This window comes from Narcine bancroftii, chromosome 5 (genome assembly GCF_036971445.1).
Source record: "Narcine bancroftii isolate sNarBan1 chromosome 5, sNarBan1.hap1, whole genome shotgun sequence".
Classification (NCBI taxonomy): domain Eukaryota; kingdom Metazoa; phylum Chordata; class Chondrichthyes; order Torpediniformes; family Narcinidae; genus Narcine; species Narcine bancroftii.
Genome location: NC_091473.1, coordinates 9,109,133 through 9,127,957, shown reverse-complemented (window position 1 = coordinate 9,127,957; position 18,825 = coordinate 9,109,133). Strand labels below are relative to the sequence as shown.

At 41.5% G+C, this 18,825-nt stretch overlaps 1 long non-coding RNA gene across 1 annotated transcript; it reads right to left on the bottom strand.

Annotated features, from left to right (window-relative positions):
• Positions 1–101: 101 nt before the first annotated feature.
• LOC138763090 (uncharacterized) lies at positions 102–18,577 on the bottom strand. Its single transcript, XR_011357316.1, has 3 exons — positions 18,191–18,577; positions 7,513–8,902; positions 102–7,058 (listed from the first exon to the last, which is right to left on the bottom strand). It is a non-coding gene; the product is annotated as an uncharacterized lncRNA (long non-coding RNA).
• Between the last annotated feature and the right edge of the window lie 248 nt (positions 18,578–18,825).

The window sequence follows — 18,825 nt, the reverse complement described above, 5'->3', positions numbered from 1 at the left end:
CATACATGCAGTAATCTCAATTAATATTATACAGATTGCAAAAGAAACAAATCAAAAGTTACATACATGATGGTATTCATCCCCCCTCCTGAAACCTCTTCCTCCTAAACCTCCTCCCTCAAAATAGACAATATAGAAGATTTAATATAACCATCTAACCATATAACAATTACAGTACAGAAACAAGCCATCTCGTCCCCTCTAGTCCATACTGATCTAAGCAATCTCCTCTAGTCCCACCTACCTGCACTTTGCCCATAACCCTCCAATCCATATACCTATCCAACTTTTCCTTAAATGACAAAATTGACTTTGCTGTGACCACCTCTTCCAGAAGGTCATTCCACTCAGCCACCACTCTCTGAGTGAAGAAGTTCCCTCTTGGCTATATAAATATAGAAAGAAGAAGAAGCAAGTTTTCAGGATTGCACAGAGATAAATAAATAGACATTCTTCATTACAATACAGAGGAGAATCTTGCAGGTCTAGATGGACAGAAAGGCCATTATTACTAATTTAAGCCTAATATTTGGTTGTACAGATGCCAAATTTGCAAAAACAGGATATTTATTTCTCAAACTACATGTAATTTATTTTTCCAAAGGAATACAACTTTGAATTTCTGACGAGCAATTCTGATGAAATAGAAAGATAGCTGTTCACCCACTCGTTACACTGGTTACAGGATATCATGCCTTACCTAAGTTTGGAAAAAAATTTAGATACAACTTCAAAGATGTGAAGTTGGAATATGATAAGATGTCCAGCCCATTCATGGATTATTATCACAACTTGAAGATTTGGGGTAGATGGATGCTCCAGAGACTCCCTGTCTCGTACCCGAAAGTCGTTATTCGATTCATATCTATGTAATTTATACGGTTACCTTGTTTAGAGGGAAGGGTTGGATTGTTATGGTTTTTTTTTTCTCTCTTTCCTTGTTATGAGTAGAGATTAGATAAAGATGGGTTTAACTGTGAATCATTATTATTGATCATATCACAGTATAAGACGAAAATACCTGAGATGTATTAAATTCCTTCTTTTAGATATATAAGGGAATCTTAATTAAATCTTATCTATTTTCTATTCAACTTAATTTTGGTGACATTATGAGGAATGGATTAACTGTTAGCTCAATATAATCGTAGAATTCAATGTTTTGAATGGGATGGGTTAAGTGAATAATTATGGTTATACCCTCTGATTTACAATTTTCATTTGATATGAATATGATTTGATTTATGTTATTAATTAGAAGACCATGTGTAAAGGGTTTTTTTCTATTAAACTCAATAAAAATATTTGACGAAGAATGTGAAGGGGAAAAAAATCACGCGTTGGAGTTATCGAAAGGCTTGTCTAGCTATAAAGCTATGATTGGGTTGAAGTCAAAGATATATTCTCTTGTGAAAAACCAAACAAGGCAATGATAGGGTATGGTTCTAATTTGATGTTAAATAACGTGGCAGTGGCACAGGCAATAAACCAAGAAATATCAGAGGCGTGTAAGAATGGAGCAGCAGTCATCGTGGGAAACTTTAACATGCACATAGATTGGGTGAATCAAGTTGGTCAAGGCAACCTTGAAGAGGACTTCTTAAAGCTTTCTTGAACAGCATGTTACTGAATCTACAAGGGAAAATGCTATCTTGGATCTGCTCCTGTGCAATGAGACAGGTCAAATTAGCAAGGGGTCCTCTTGATCACAGTATGATTGAGTTACTCATTCAAATGAAAGGTACAATAGTTCAGTCTAAAACAAGTGTATTATGCCTAAACAAGGGGGTGAGGGAGGAGTTAGCCAGGGTAGGCTGGGGGGAAACACAGGCTATATAGAGGGACAGTTGAGGAATAGTGGAGGACTTTCAAAGGGATTTTTCTCAGTGCTCAACAAAAGTATATTCCAGTTAAAAGCAAGGTCAGTAAGGGTGGGGACAGCCAGCCTTGGATGGGGAGTACAAGGAAGTAAAAGCTCAAGCATTCAGATGCCAGAAGCAGTGGGAACCCAGAAGATTGGGAAACCTTTAAGAAGCAACAAAGAAGCAAGCAATAAAGAAAGGGAAGGCAGACGATGAGAAAGGATGAGCACAAAATATAAAAACGGACAGTAAAAGCTTTTATAATTATATAAAACACAAAAGGGTGTTTGAAGTGAAGGTTGAACCTTGGAAGATGAAAAGGGGGAATTGATATTGGACAATGAGGAAACAGCCGAGGCTTTTAATGACTTGTTTGTGTCGGTTTTCACGATGGAGGATACATCGAACGTTGAACATATCAAAGGAAGATGATATGTCTGGGATGGGAGGTGAGGACCTGGGTGTAATTGCTCCTGCAATTACAGGGTGGCACGGTTGGCATAGCACTTAACGCCACACCTTTACGGTGCCAGTGATGGGGTCTGGTCTGGGGTTTGAGTCCCGCACTCGCTATAAGGAATTTTTACATTCTCCCCATGTCAGCATGGGTTTTTATCCAGGAGCTCCGGTCTCCTCCCACCATTCAAAGTGTACTGGGGGTGTAGGTTAATGGGGTGTAAATTGGGCACCAAGGAGTCATGCGCCAAAATGGCCTGTTACCATGCTGTATGTCTAAATTTAAAATTTAAAGAGCTTATACTCAGAAAAAGTGGGTCAAAAGACAGATAAATCCTCTGGTCCTGATGGAATGTATCCCTGAGTACTGAAAAAAATGGCAGAATTTATAGTCGAGGCTTTGGTGATAATGTGCCAAAATTCTCTGGACTCTGGGCAGGTCCTGGTGGATTGGAAGATGGTGAATGTCACACCACTATTAAAAAAGGATGTAGGCAGAAGGCAGGAAACTATAGGCCAGTTAGTTTAACATCTGTCATTGGGAAAATGCTTGAAGCTATCAATAAAGAAGAAATAGTGAGGCATCTGGAGCGAAATGGACTCATCAGGCAGTTGCAGCATGGATTCAGCAAAGGTAGGCCCTATTTGACAAACTTACTGGAGTTCTTTGAGGATATAGTGAGCGCGGTAGATAGAGGGGAGCAGGTGGATACTGTTTACCAGGATTTCCAGAAGGCATTTGATAAAGTGCCACTTAAAAGACTTGTACAGAAGATAAGGATGCATAGAGTTGGGGATGATGTATTAGCATAGATAGAAGATTGTTAACCAATAGAAAGCAAAGAACTGGGGTACACAGGTGTTTTTCTGGTTGGCAGTCAGTGCCAATGTTTTGGACGGTCAATGTTTTAGTCCAAACCCTTTATTAAGTCTTGATAAAGGGTCCAGGCCCAAAAGGGACCAGGCCTGAAACTTCAACCAACATTTCTACCCATGGATGCTGGTTGACCTGCTGGGTTCCTACAGCAATTCTTTGTCTGCTAATGTCTCGCATACTTAGTTACATTCTCCTTTGTTGAAGATGACCATTGCCTGGAAATTTTGTGGCAGGCACATTGCCTGGGGTCACTGAGTCACAGAGCACTAAGCGTGGGAATGGGCCCTTTGGCCCCATCTCATCCATGCAGACTAAGTTGTCCATTGGAGCTAATCCCATTTACTGGTTCTTGTCAACCTATGCCTGAGTGTTATCTAGGTCTTGCTGTACAGTTGCTTCATTTACTGAGGGGTTGCAAATAAAACTGAAAATTCCATCACACTCTAGTGTACTTCCGTGGCTTCAGCAATTGAGAATTTCAGTGTATCTGTACGTTGTACTAATGTATATGACAATAAACTCACATCTCATCACCTAATGCCTGATGTGCCCTGTAGATGGTGAAAAGGCTTCATTGTTGCTCATTGGTCAACTTTGCACATTGCATTTTTTGCATTTTCATGATTTCCTGAGTCACAGAGGTTTATCATAAGGAGGGAAGGGGAAGAAAAATGTTTAATACTCAGAGATTCAACTGTGGCCACTGGAATTGCGGTGAACATGACGAAATAACCACACGAGGTGTTTCTAAAGTGAATCAAACCGATTTACTCTTCATGACCCCTGCAACCTTTTAAAAGTCAGAATTATGCACCCGACACGCGCTGACGTCATCATGCACTGACATCACATAGCCAGTTCAAAGCCTCCTGGGAGCTGTAGTGCCGCCACAGAACAATGGGAAGTGCAATTTGTAAAGAGTAAACAAAACGTGGTCCTTTCCATTTAGTGATCCACCGTGGAACTAATTAAATGCGCCCATTTGCATGAGGGTTTATAGTCTCTGTATTGAAGTCCTTTTCTGCTGGCGAGCTCTTACCATTCTACCTGACTATGGGTAAAGCCACAGAATGTTGGCAATTCACAGGAATTTCTATGTTTATTCTTCTATTTGGGTCTTTCATCTTTCATGGCGGGAGAGTCAGAGTCGGAGGAGGGGCGAATCCCTTGCTGGTGAGTGTTGCTGGTGAGCGTTTCAGTTTAATTGGATTTTAAAAGAGTGAATAAGTTGTTTCCCTTGGTGTGTGAGTCCAGGATAAGTCTTAGAATTAGAGGGTCCCCATTTAAAACAGAGACAAAGAGAAATTTCTTTAGCCAGAGGATTGTGGATTTGTGAAATTCATTGCCACGTTCAGCTGGGGAGACCCGATCATTGGGAGAATGTAAGGGGGAGATTGCTAGATATCTCATTAGTCAGGGTATCAAAGGATATGGCTGTAAATTGGAACTAGATGGGAAAATGGTCGAGTGGTAGAGCAGGCTGGATGGGTTGAATGGCCTACTTTGTTCCTTTATCTTGTGATCTTGTAAAGCAGCCATTCTCAATATTTTTTTGTTTGGCTGTGGCCCCCTTAGTACTCTACTCAAAATTTATGCCTCCCTTTCCCATGAAGCAGTGAAGTTCAATTGGTTTCTTCCATACTTCCCTCCTACCGACTACATAAAAAACATAAAATCTATTTTATGATTTCAGTCTGTGCCCCCCTTAAATAAACTGTGGCCCCCGTTGAGAATGGCTGGGTTAAAGGATGTCAGTGTTTTGGAGTGCAGTCTCCTTTAAATAGGATTGCTGGGTTCCAGACTCCCAAGTTCAATCCTTGCATGAATGAGTTAGTGTTCAGCAACGAATGTGGCATGCCATGAATGGCAGACTTGGAACCCTGGCTATTCACAGAGTAGCGGCTTTGTATAGCAGAAAAGTGCGCGCGCGAACACACACAGACATAAACACACACACAACTCCACATATACTGTCTCTCACTTGCTCACACACACAAATAAACACACAACCCCACATATACTCAGTCTCTCACTTACACACACACACAACCCCATATATACTGTCTCTCACTTGCACACACACACAACCCCACATATACTCAGTCTCTCACTTACTTACACACACACATAAACACACAACTCCACATATACTCAGTCTCTCACTTACACACAACCCCACATACAGTCTCTCACTTGCACACACACAAACACACAACTCCACATATACTCAGTCACTCACACACACACACACACACACACACACACAAAACCCCACATATACTCAGACATGCACACACCAACCCTTTTGTCTCCTTAAAATGAAACAACCTGATTTCAGTAATAACACAGCCAGGGAACAGGCCATTGCCAGAGAGGCTTTAAGTACAGTTTGGCCACTTGTTGAAACAGCTGAGTGACTCTGGAACAGCTCAGGAATGCGGCATAAAACTAGCAATGTGGAAGACTCCAAAAGTCTGCAGAATAATTTACAGGATCAAACAAACACAGCGAAGAAAAGTAAAAGTGGTTGTGTTCTCAGAATGAGCTTTGCGCATTGTGAAGGAGATCTTTATTCTGTTTGGTTGACCATATGAATTCTTGAGATGATTCTATCCCAGGATTGCCCTCTGCCCATTCCTCAGGTTTTGCTGCTTTCCTTTTTAAATTCTGCTTCACTTGTTCCCTTGTTCCTGTCTCTCCGCCTACTCCCCCACACATCAATGCCACTTCTCAGAGGCGGCCAAGGGAATTGTTCCCAGCCGCAGTCGTTGATTGGCAGGAGGATCAGCAGCTGAGCTTCCTGGGCAGATTCAGCCATACATCTATTCAAAGAAGAACTTGAATTCTTGATAACCCCTCCCTGATTGAGAGGCTGCAATGTAAAGAAGCCCATGTTATTTTGTCCTTCAATGTTATCCCGTTTTAGAGAGTAGTTCAATACTTATATAAGCACACAAAACAAAGTTTCTCACTATGTTTTGGTACACATGGCAATAAACAAAACAATAAAGATACTTCTTGTCTTGAGAGTACCTGCCTCCAGGCATAAGAAAACTCTCCAGAGGGGTGTTAACTCAGCCTGCAACATTTCAGGCACAAAATTCCACTCCATCGAGGACATCGACACAAGGCGGTGTCTTAAAAAAGCAGCCTCTATCCTCAAAGGCTCCCCACCCCCCCACCTTCCAGGCCGTGCTCTCTTCACTCTGCTACCATCAGGGAAAAGGTACAGGAGCCTAAAGACGAGCACTCAGCGGCACAAGGATAGCTTCTTCCCCGCTGCCATCAGATTCTTGAATGATCAATGAACAGAAGACACTGCCTTACTTTTTGTGCACTAATTTTTAATACATTATTGTTGCAAGTTGATTATAATATGAATGTTTGCCCTGTGATGCTGCCACAAAACATTGAATTTTTTGACTTGTTCACTTCAATAAATTCTGATTCTGATCTGAGCTGGCATTAAAAAAAGGTCCCTTCCTCCTGTAAGGTCTTTCCTACATTGCAATTGGTGAATTGAATTGTTTATTGTCAAATATACCAAGGTATAGTGCAAAGATTTGTTTTGTGTGATATCCAGGCAAGTAAAATCAACGAGTATTGTAATTAAAAAGGATTGTAATGTACATAGGTGGAGGATCTGCCAGGAGCAGCTCACCAAATACTGCCACATCTTCTTTATAGTAAAACATGCACCATACCAAAGAACAGGACATACTCCAAGAACCTGCCAATACTTCTGTCTCTCATGGTCTTAGAGCCTTTCAAGCCCACCTTCTTTAATTTTCTCCTTCTCTCCTTGGACCCACTTGTCACTGACCCTTCTCCTTTCCACCACTTTTTCCAAGATCTTGATGGTGCTATAGAACAAAAGAACATTTAAAAAAAACATAAGAAATAGGAGCAGGAGTAGGCCATTCAGCCCATCAAGCCTATTCTGCCATTCATGACTGATCTGATGATAGGCTCTTCTCCATCTACCTGCTTTCTCCCCATATCCCTAAATTCCCTCTATCCAACCTACTGGAATCCCTTCAAAGGCTGACAGTCCTGTGATTTCTGTCTCTAAGCCTGTCATCAGGACACTATTCAAGAGGGTGAACCCTCGCAAGCCATCAGGCCCTGACGGCATACCGGGCAGGGTACTGAAAATCTGTGCAAACCAACTAGCCGGAGTGTTCACAGACATTTTCAACCTTTCATTGCTGCAGTCAGAGGTTTCCACCTGCTTCAAAAGGGCATCCATCACCCAAGAAGAGTGTGGTAAACCACTGTATAAATGTCTGGTCAGGCACACCTATTGGCCGATTGTACCTGCAGCCCCTGCCCACAGGCTCCTGTAGAAAAGGTGGCCGCTCCACAGATCCCCCTCAGTGCAGGACAGTCGAACACAAAGTTGGTGGATGCCTCAGGTGATTGGGGGTCGATCTCCAGCTTTTCCGGCTTCAGGATCTGCTCCATTGTAAAAAAAAAACTTCAATTGAATAAAATTGATGCCCCATCAATTATTTGAAAGACTGTTATTGAGAAACCAATAGGCTTTTATTCACTTAAGAACAAAGGCACATCCAGACTGCTCGATTGTCCTGCACTGAGGAGGGTCTGTGCAACAGTCACCTTTATACAGGAGCCTGTTGGGAGGGGCTTCAAGTACAATCGGCCAATAGATGTGCCCGACCAGACAATTATACTTGACAGTGGTTCACCACAAAGAGTAGTGTAAGCTGCCTCAACGACTACTGTCATGTAGCACTAGCATCTACTGTGATGAAATGCTTTGAGAGGCTGGTCATGGCCAGAATTAACATGTACCTAAGCAAAGATCTGGACCCACTGCAATTCACCTATCATCACAATTGCTCCACAGCAGATGCAATATCGCTGGCTCTCCACTCAGCTCTGGATCACCTCGAAAACAGCAACTCATACATATGGATGCTCTTCATCGACTACAGTTCAGCCTTCAACACAATTATTCCCTCAGTGCTGGTCAAGAAGCTCCAAACCATGGGCCTCTGTTTCCTCCCACCCCGCAACTGGATCTTGACCTTGACTTCCTCATCGGAAGACCACAGTCAGTACGATTGGAAACAACGTCTCCTCCTCACTGATCATCAACACAGGCGCACCCCCAAGGATGTGTGCTTAGCTCACTGCTCTACTCATTATACACCCATGACTGTGTGGCCAGGTTCAATCCAATACCATCTACAAGTTTGCCGATGACACCACAGTTGTCAGCAGAATCATAAACGGCAATGAGGAAGCGTATAGGAGGGAGATAGATCAGCTCGTTGAGTGGTGTCACACCAACAATCTTGCGCTCAATGTTAGCAAAACTAAGGAGATGATTGTGGACTTCAGGAGGAAGTCAGGGGTACATGACCCAGTCCTCATTGGAATGATAAGTAGTGGAGAGTGTCAAGAACTTCAAATTTTTGGGTATCAATACTTCTAAGGATCTGTCCTGGAGCCTCCATGAAATCACAATGAAGTCTTGCCAGCGGCTATACTTATTAGGTGTTAGAGGAGATTTGGTATGTCACCAAAGACGCTTGAAAACTTCTACTGGTGGAGAGCATTCTGGACAGTTGCATCACTGTCTGGTGTGGAGGTGCCAACACTCAGGGCAAGTAGAAACTTCAGAGGGTTGTTACCTCAGCCTGCGACATCACGGCACCAGACTTCACTCCATCAAGGGCATCTACAAGAGGATACATTAAATATGATATTAAAATATATATTTTAAAAAATACAGCGTGATAACTGGCCATTTCAGCCAATTAACCTACACTCCCAGTACGTTTCGAACAGTGGGAGGAAACCGGAGTCCCCGGGGAAACCCCACGCAGACACAGGGAGAACATACAAGCTGCTTACAGAGAGCGCAGGATTTGATCCCCAGTCCTGATCGCTGGTGGTGTGAAGCCGCTGCGCTAACCACTACGCCAACTGGGCCGCCTTATATGAAGCACAAGATTTTGTTCAATGCTTTTTAAGTAGGATGAGTAAACCACAATTTAATTGAAAACCATGAAAATTCACGTTGTATTAATTTACAATATAATTTGGGATTATGGATAACTTCATCATCAACAGTGTTGCATTCGTGCAGACTATTTCATAACTTATGACCAAAAAAATGTGTTTCATTAAGGTACAATCAGCAAAATGAAAATTAACCAACAGAATACAAGGAATAGTAATCAATTCAATAAAACATGCTTGATTTGTCAAATTATCTACACTATTAAACGTTACTCCTACTAACAGTTCAAATCAGAAACAGGTTCATTGCCATGTAATTTGTTTTTTGCAGCAACACTTTGCAGGGCAAGGTGGAAAAATCTCTGTAAAATTACAAGGTGGAAAAATCTCTGTAAAATTACAAGGTGGAAAAATCTCTGTAAAATTACAAGGTGGAAAAATCTCTGTAAAATTACAAGGTGGAAAAATCTCTGTAAAATTACAAGGTGGAAAAATCTCTGTAAAATTACAAGGTGGAAAAATCTCTGTAAAATTACAAGGTGGAAAAATCTCTGTAAAATTACAAGGTGGAAAAATCTCTGTAAAATTACAAGGTGGAAAAATCTCTGTAAAATTACAAGGTGGAAAAATCTCTGTAAAATTACAAGGTGGAAAAATCTCTGTAAAATTACAAGGTGGAAAAATCTCTGTAAAATTACAAGGTGGAAAAATCTCTGTAAAATTACAAGGTGGAAAAATCTCTGTAAAATTACAAGGTGGAAAAATCTCTGTAAAATTACAAGGTGGAAAAATCTCTGTAAAATTACAAGGTGGAAAAATCTCTGTAAAATTACAAGGTGGAAAAATCTCTGTAAAATTACAAGGTGGAAAAATCTCTGTAAAATTACAAGGTGGAAAAATCTCTGTAAAATTACAAGGTGGAAAAATCTCTGTAAAATTACAAGGTGGAAAAATCTCTGTAAAATTACAAGGTGGAAAAATCTCTGTAAAATTACAAGGTGGAAAAATCTCTGTAAAATTACAAGGTGGAAAAATCTCTGTAAAATTACAAGGTGGAAAAATCTCTGTAAAATTACAAGGTGGAAAAATCTCTGTAAAATTACAAGGTGGAAAAATCTCTGTAAAATTACAAGGTGGAAAAATCTCTGTAAAATTACAAGGTGGAAAAATCTCTGTAAAATTACAAGGTGGAAAAATCTCTGTAAAATTACAAGGTGGAAAAATCTCTGTAAAATTACAAGGTGGAAAAATCTCTGTAAAATTACAAGGTGGAAAAATCTCTGTAAAATTACAAGGTGGAAAAATCTCTGTAAAATTACAAGGTGGAAAAATCTCTGTAAAATTACAAGGTGGAAAAATCTCTGTAAAATTACAAGGTGGAAAAATCTCTGTAAAATTACAAGGTGGAAAAATCTCTGTAAAATTACAAGGTGGAAAAATCTCTGTAAAATTACAAGGTGGAAAAATCTCTGTAAAATTACAAGGTGGAAAAATCTCTGTAAAATTACAAGGTGGAAAAATCTCTGTAAAATTACAAGGTGGAAAAATCTCTGTAAAATTACAAGGTGGAAAAATCTCTGTAAAATTACAAGGTGGAAAAATCTCTGTAAAATTACAAGGTGGAAAAATCTCTGTAAAATTACAAGGTGGAAAAATCTCTGTAACATTACAAGGTGGAAAAATCTCTGTAAAATTACAAGGTGGAAAAATCTCTGTAAAATTACAAGGTGGAAAAATCTCTGTAAAATTACAAGGTGGAAAAATCTCTGTAAAATTACAATTACAGTACAATTCTGAATGTCTGAAATCAGATTCTCCGAAATCCTCATTTATCTGAAAAATTTTAAAATTTTGGATAAATGAGGATATCCGAAACAAATCAGAAATCAGGGAGCGTTGAGCTCCCAGCAGGCACGCAGATGTTGGGCTCCCAGCAGCAGCAGGAACGTCAGGCTCCCAGCAGGAGCGTGGACCTCAGTGGGGAGGTGTCAATGAATGGGGGCGGCCAGCCTTCCCTTGTTGTTTGTTATTGTTTAAACACTGTTACAAGTGATTTGCTGTTGCTACTGGGCTGGTTTTTTAAAAAAAGACCGATTCTCTGAAAAAAAAAGTTTATACGACATAGGCCCGATCCTGACATTTTGGATAATCGGAGTTGTACTGTACGTAAATACAAGAATTTAAAAAAATAATAATTAAGTAGTGCAAAAACCCAAAAAGGTGAGGTGTCCATAAATTCATTGTCCATTTGGAAATCTGATGGGGTCAGGGAAGAATCGTTTTTTTTGTAATATTCTGTTTGTGTCTTCAGGCTCCTGTTCTTCCTCCTGGATGGGAACAGTGGGAAAAGAGAATGATCTAGGTGGTAAAGGTTAGCTCAACATTATTACAGTGCCAGCGATCCAGATTTGAATCCCGCACTGTCACTGAGGAGTTCGCCTCGTGGCTGTGCGGGATTCCTCTGGGTGCTCCAGTTGCCTCCCACCCTTCAAAAGAAACATATGGGATTTCCAGGTTAATTTGAGTGGCAAAGGCTCATGGGCTGGAAAAGCCTGTACCGTGCTATATCTTTTAAAAAAACTTTTTAAAAATATTTGATTATTTATATAACATTGCTGTATGATAAATTTTCCATTGAACTTGGTGTGTTTAAAGGGAGAGTGAGAAACAAGGCCCATGGTAAGCTTAAACCAGTGGTTCTCAACCTTTTTCTTTCCATTCACATCGCACTTTAAGTATTCCCTATGCCATCCATGCTTAAGGTGGTATGTAAAAATGCCAGGGGGTTGATAAATTCAGAGGGGTCGATTGAACTTTCGGGGTCAAAAAAATTGTAGAGCCTGAGGTCCCCACTCCCTCCCGGAAGCCCGAGGTCCCCACTCCTGCTGTGACCTTGAAGTCCCCGCTCTTGCCCGTGAGCCTGAGGTCCCCACTCCTGCTGGGAGCCCAAGGTCCCCACTCCTGCTGGGAGCCTGAGGTCCTCTGCTCCTGTCAGGACCCCAAGATCCCCGCTTCTGCTGGGAGTATGAGGTCCCCACTGCTATCGGGAACCTGAGGCGATTTCTTCGATGTGGACGGCACCACACCTGATGTTGAGAATGGAGTCGCCCTCGCCGATGCTGAAAACATGGACCCAACTCCGTTTGGTATCTTCCCAGCCAGAAGCAAAGGATTTTTTTTTAACCGTTTGTTGTAATCACTTGCTTGGATAATTTACAGATTTATGACTTGGCAATTGGGGTGTTGCAACAAAGTGCTGGGGGCCCCGGACACCACGCATATCATCTGCAGTTTCCCTCACTTTCTTTCTTCTTTGGCTTGGCTTCGCGGATGAAGATTTGTGGAGGGGTATGTCCACGTCTGCTGCAGGCTCGTTGGTGACTGACAAGTCCGATGCGGGACAGGCAAGCACGGTTGCAGCGGTTGCAAGGGAAAATTGGTTGGTTGGGGTTGGGTGTTGGGTTTTTCCTCCTTTGTCTTTTGTCAGTGAGGTGGGCTCTGCAGTCTTCTTCAAAGGAGGTTGCTGCCCGCCGAACTGTGAGGTGCCAAGATGCATGGTTGGAGGTGATATCGGCCCACTGGCGGTGGTCAATGTGGCAGGCACCAAGAGATTTCTTTAAGCAGTCCTTGTACCTCCTCTTTGGTGCACCTGTCTCAGTGGCCAGTGGAGAGCTCCCCACGAAACACAATCTTAGGAAGGCGATGGTCCTCCATTCTGGAGACGTGACCCACCCAGCGCAGTTGGGTCTTCAGCAGCATGGATTCGATGCTTGCGGACTCTGCCAGCTCGAGTAGTTCGATGTTGGTGATGAAGTCATTCCAATGAATGTTGAGGAAGGAGCGGAGACAGCGCTGATGGAAGCGTTCTAGGAGCCATAGGTGATGCCGGTAGAGGACCCACGATTCGGAGCTGAACAGGAGCGTGGGTATGACAACGGCTCTGTACACGCAGATCTTTGTGTGTTTCTTCAGGTGGTTGTTTTTCCAAAGTGTAGTCTTCCAAAGGCACTATTTGCCTTGGCGAGTCTGTTGTCTATCTCTTTGTCGATCCTTGCATCAGATGAAATGGTGCAGCCGAGGTAGGTAAACTGCTTGGCTGTTTTGAGTTCAGTGTGCCTGATGGAGATGTGGGGGGGCTGGTGGTCATGGTGGGGAGCTGGCTGATGGAGGACCTCAGTTTTCTTCAGGCTGACTTCAAGGCCTCACTAATGCATTTGGAAATTGCTCGTCTACCTATTTATTTATATATTTATGTTTGTGTGGTGAAACCACTTGTGTATGTAAATACCTAGACCTTATATGTTCAACCCTGCTCTCACTGGCCGGCTCATGATTCCTCCTCTTTTTCCCCTATTAAGGGTGTCATGCCACAACCCTGCCCCCAGTTCGAGTCCGGGTCAGTGTGAGCCACCAACACAAGGGATGCCGTCCATCTCTAGCTAATAAAAGCCTTCAGTTCCTGTACTTCAATCTTTTGGTTAATTGATCGTGCATCAGTTTGTACATGCCTGGGGGTCTATGAGGGATCAAGATTCCAGGAAGGGGCTGATGGCCTAAAATGTTTGGAGATCTGGGCTCTAGAGGCACTAACATTGGATATTTAGTGAATTCGGAGATTAAAAAAAAATGATTTTTAGAAGCAAACCAAGTTCCTCAGCAGGTAAATTAAATAGCAGGTGCTATTTACAAAGGCAAAGATTTACAGTTATATAGCACCTTATAGCTTTTTAGAACACTCTAATGTACTTCACTGGGAAGGAAATGTATTCTTTGAAGGTTTCTGGAGTTAGATTGTTGCAGCAAATAACCAACCAAACCACATGCAAGGGCAATAACCACTTTAATAATCAATACTAATCCACTAGGCAATAAGTGTAAAATTTTTCTGATCCATATGTTTTCGGAGTGTCCCAATTTAGGAAGATTTTGGGAAAAATTTTTCCAAACTTTGTCAACAATTTTTACGATCAAAATAGAACCCTGCCCTTCAATTGCCTGGTTTGGTTTCTCTCGTGAACCGGGTGGATCTCTGTCTGCAACTCAAGAGAAAAGTTTTAGCTTTTAGCACGTTGATAGCCAGATGAGCAATTTTAATGAAATAGAAAGGTGACTCTTCACTGACTCATACACAGTGGTTACATGATGTAATGTCCTATTTAAGCTTGGAGAAAATTAGATACAGCATTAAAGATAGAAAGTTTCAATTTGACAAAAGGTGGGGCCCGTTCATAAATTACTATCATAATCAGAAGATTTAAGAAGTCTGGATGCTCTGTCTTTACAATTTTTACAAGGTAACCTTGGTTAGAGGGAGGGGGTCAATTAGATTTAGTTTTAGTTTTTTCTTGTTTTCTTTTTCTTTTTGATTAACTTGTTAAATATGGGTTTAAATATGGTTGTCACATAATAACGTGAAATAAGGCAGTGTAGCGGCCCACGGCCCGTGGCCATCACCGACACAGAAGACACTGTTCGAACACGAGCAGGCTGCACGAGGCATCAGCGGCCTGTTCCCATAGGCCACTGCAAAATGGGTTCTGCCAGCCTATTGCCAGCAATGGATCACGAAAGGGCCAATTGGCACCCAGGGCAGCACGAACCACACCTGCCACCGACGCTGCAGCAGAACGGGCCGATCCAGCGAATCGCCAATGGCGGGTTGTGAGGACACCAATCAGAGCCTGGAGGAAAATGGGTCATGCCCATCGGTCACGTGGCAGCCAGGGTCAGCCTAACTATATAAAATAGAGCAGCCAGTTAATTAAATCAGTGTCAACTGCACTCGTTGTGTGGCTCTTATTTCCAAGCTAGAACCTCGAGACACCACAACAGAATTTACCCTTTATTTAAAGAGATTGTTTAATTTAGTCTTACTGATTTTCTAACCAGAACTATATTATGAGAAAGAGATCAACGGTTAATTACCATATTAATAGAATTTAACGTTTTAAAGAATTATTGGGAAATAAACAAATATGGATAAGTTTTCAATTTACATTTATATTTAATTTGTGATATGTGTATAATATGGCCTGTTGTTTGTTATATTAGAAGACTTTGAATGTAGGATTTATATGTTAATAAAAATATTTTAAAAATCTATTTCAGAAGTGCTGTTTGAAGGATTGAACCCAGATCCCTTGATTAGACAGCAACAATATGAATTTCTCAAGTGTAATAATTTTTGTGTACTCCATCAGATCCCATAACCATAAACCTTCCCTGTTTAGGATTCCTTTGCTGGCAAGCCGCCAGCACTTAAAATGTTGACCAAAGTTCACTAATATTTGTCCCATAGCTATTTTTTCTCACACTTTCTTTAATTCCAGCACAGATATCGCAAAATCTATCAATGCTTTGTTAAAATGGTAAGCATCTGTTATGGTAAACTGCTTTAAAATCTTTCAACAGTCTGTAATGGTATAAATGCTGTTTCGGGCTTGAGCCTGCGCTGTTTGGCCTGCTGAGTTTCTCCAGAATTTGTGTGTTTTTTCACTTAACCACGGCGTCAACAGAATCCTTTGTTTTACCCCATCTTTAATGGTATGATCATTAATAACACAATATGTGTGGGGGGTGGGGGCGTGGAATATGTGTGGGGGGGGGCGTGGAGTATGTGCCACTGATATACCTGTGATGACCTGGTCTTTGGGGGTAATGGGAGTGATTACCGAGACTATAAGTGCTCAATGTAATTAAAGAGAAAATGGACAGTTAAAACGGGATATCAGGACATTTTTCTCTATTACTACAGCCCTCTAGAAATTGCAGGACCCTGCCAAAGAACTTGCTGTGGAAACCGATGGAGAGGTTTGAAGTTTCGATACTGAAGTGACAGATATCCATGAAGAAAACATTGTTTCCTATCCATTGTAATGTGAGAAGACGAACAGTTGCCCTGTTCCTACCTTGGTCTCCTGTAGAAAGTGGAGAGAAATATGAAAGTCTGCAGATGCTGGGATTGTAGTAAAAACACACTAAAATGTTAAAGACACTGAAAAGACTGGCTGAGTTGCTCCAGCATTTCAGTGTGCTTTTATACCAAAGTGGATTTCCAATCACTGAAAAGTGGATTTCCAATCACTGAAAGTTCCAGAGCATAAGACAATTGGAAGTCTATGAGGAAGTCTAAGTTGAAAGTATTGAGAAAGCATGACAGTTCCCTGCTCAATCTAACCATAACTATCAACTTCTGTAAAGTTCTTTAATAATAGGCATGCTACAGATATGGAACTTAATGGCACCATCTAATGCGAGTCAAACAATGTTTCTTAGTGCTGTCAGGACTCTCTTACAGCCAAGCAAATGAAAGTATGCTAACCTTGACTCCAAGAGTGAACTGAGCTGATTTCCCCAGCCTGCCAAGTCCTATCTTGAAGTCAGCAGGCAAACCCAGGCTATTGGTCCTTATTGGAATAGGGATTAAGGGTGGGTGAAGGGTGATTTCAATTTAATTTAAATCTAAGTTATTGCAATAGATTTAGATTTTAGATTTAGACATACAGCACGGTTACAGGACATTTCAGCCCATGAGTCCGTGTCGCCCAATTTACACCCCATTAACCTACACTCTTGGTACGTTTTGAATGGATGGAGGAAACCGGAGCTCCTGGGGAAAACCCACGCAGACATGGGGAGAACATACAAACGCCTTACAGACAGTGCGGGATTCGAACCATAGTCCCAATCACTGGTGTTGTAAAGGTATTGCACAAACTGCTACCCAACTGTGCCGCCCCATATTAGTCTTATTAATTTTTCATGCATTTGTCTTCTAAAACTCCAAGTTGAGATTTATTGGCAGAGTATATGCATGACATCACTATAACCCTGAGATTCCTTTTTCTGTGAGCGCGGCAGAATTAGCACTTATTGGTAGTGCAAAAAAAAATCTGTATACAGCATAAACAAATAAAAGAATTGTAAACAGTTAACAAATGTAAATAAACTGACTGTGCATTATAGAGAGAACAAAACCATGAATAAAGTGCAAATGTAAGAGTCTTTAAATGAGTCCCTGATTGAGTTTGTTGTTGAGGAGTCTGATGGTGGAGGGGTACCAGCTGTTCCTGAACCTGGTGGGTGTGAGTCTTGTGGCACCTATACCTCTTTCCTGATGGCAGCAGCGGGAACAGAGCGTGTCCTGGGTGGTCTGGATCCTTGATGATTACTGCTGCTCTCTTACAGCAGTGTTCCCTGTAGATGTACTCAATAATTGGGAGGATTTTGCCTGTGAGATCCTGGGCTGTGTCCACTACCTTTTGTAGATATTTATGCTCAGGGGTATTGGTGTCCCCATACCAGTCTGTAATGCAGCCGGTCAGCACACTTTCCACCACACATCTGTAGAAATTTGCCAGGGTTTCCGATGTTAGCCGAACCACCGCAAACTCCTGAAGAAGTAGAGGGGCTGACGTGCTTTCTTCATGATGCCATTAGTGTGTTGGGTCCAGGAAAGATCCTCTGAGATGGTGACTCCCAATAACTTAAATTTGCACACCCTCTTCACCTCTGATCCCCGATGATCACTGGATCGTACACTTCTTCCAAGATATGGAGACTGATGTTTGCAGTTGTGTAAAATGGCCTTGGGAGTTCTTGATTGAGAATTCTGTTGGCATTTTCCCTCATTCCCTCATCGCCTCTTGCCAGCACTCCATGGGACTGTAATAAGTTCAACATAAATACACCTCCATATAAATGGATACCAATCCACTCTTCCTTTTACTTGCGATTTCCCTGAAAGTTTCACTGCTGTTATAGGTTCAATCTTAATCATTAGCTGCAGAAGATTATGCATATCCAGTCATTCATATCCAGGAATCAATACAGGTAGTCCCCAGCTTACACCTGTAATTGGAACCAAATGATGGATCGTATCTCAAAATGGACATGTTGGAATTTTCCCTGTGCACGTGAAGTACTGAAGTCTTAAAGCAAACTTTTTAATCAAATGTTATATTTAACAAACAGTGTATGTAAGAACCAAAATGTATGTACTTACCTTGTTAGTTGGCGTCCGGGGTCCATAGGCTGGGTGTGGCCATCTTGATTCCTGTGCACCTGCACGAGTCTTCGGTTGGAACATTCGCGGTGGCTTCTCGAATTGGAGTGAGTTAAGGGCGTGAATTCAATATCATCAAGACACTGACTAACAAGGTAAGTACGCACATTTTGGCTCTTACATGCCGAGTATCCCTGTTATAGTTTGTCAAATACAACATAAATCGTATAAATTTTATATATACACACGTGTGCACACACACACACACACACACACACACACACACACACACACACACACACAAATATATATATATAAATACACATGCACATGTATATAAATATATATACATGCACACTAAAACATACACACATAAATATATTATGTGCACACATACATATACATTCACACACATATATATACACACACACACATATAAATATATATGTGCACACTAAACACACACAAACAAATATATACATGCACACACACCAATAAATATATATATGTGCGTGCAGACACATATAAATGTATATATACGTGCACACTAAAACACACTCGCCTGGAAGTCAGCCTGAAGAAAACTGAGGTCCTCCATCAGCCAGCTCCCCACCATGACTACCAGCCCCCCCACA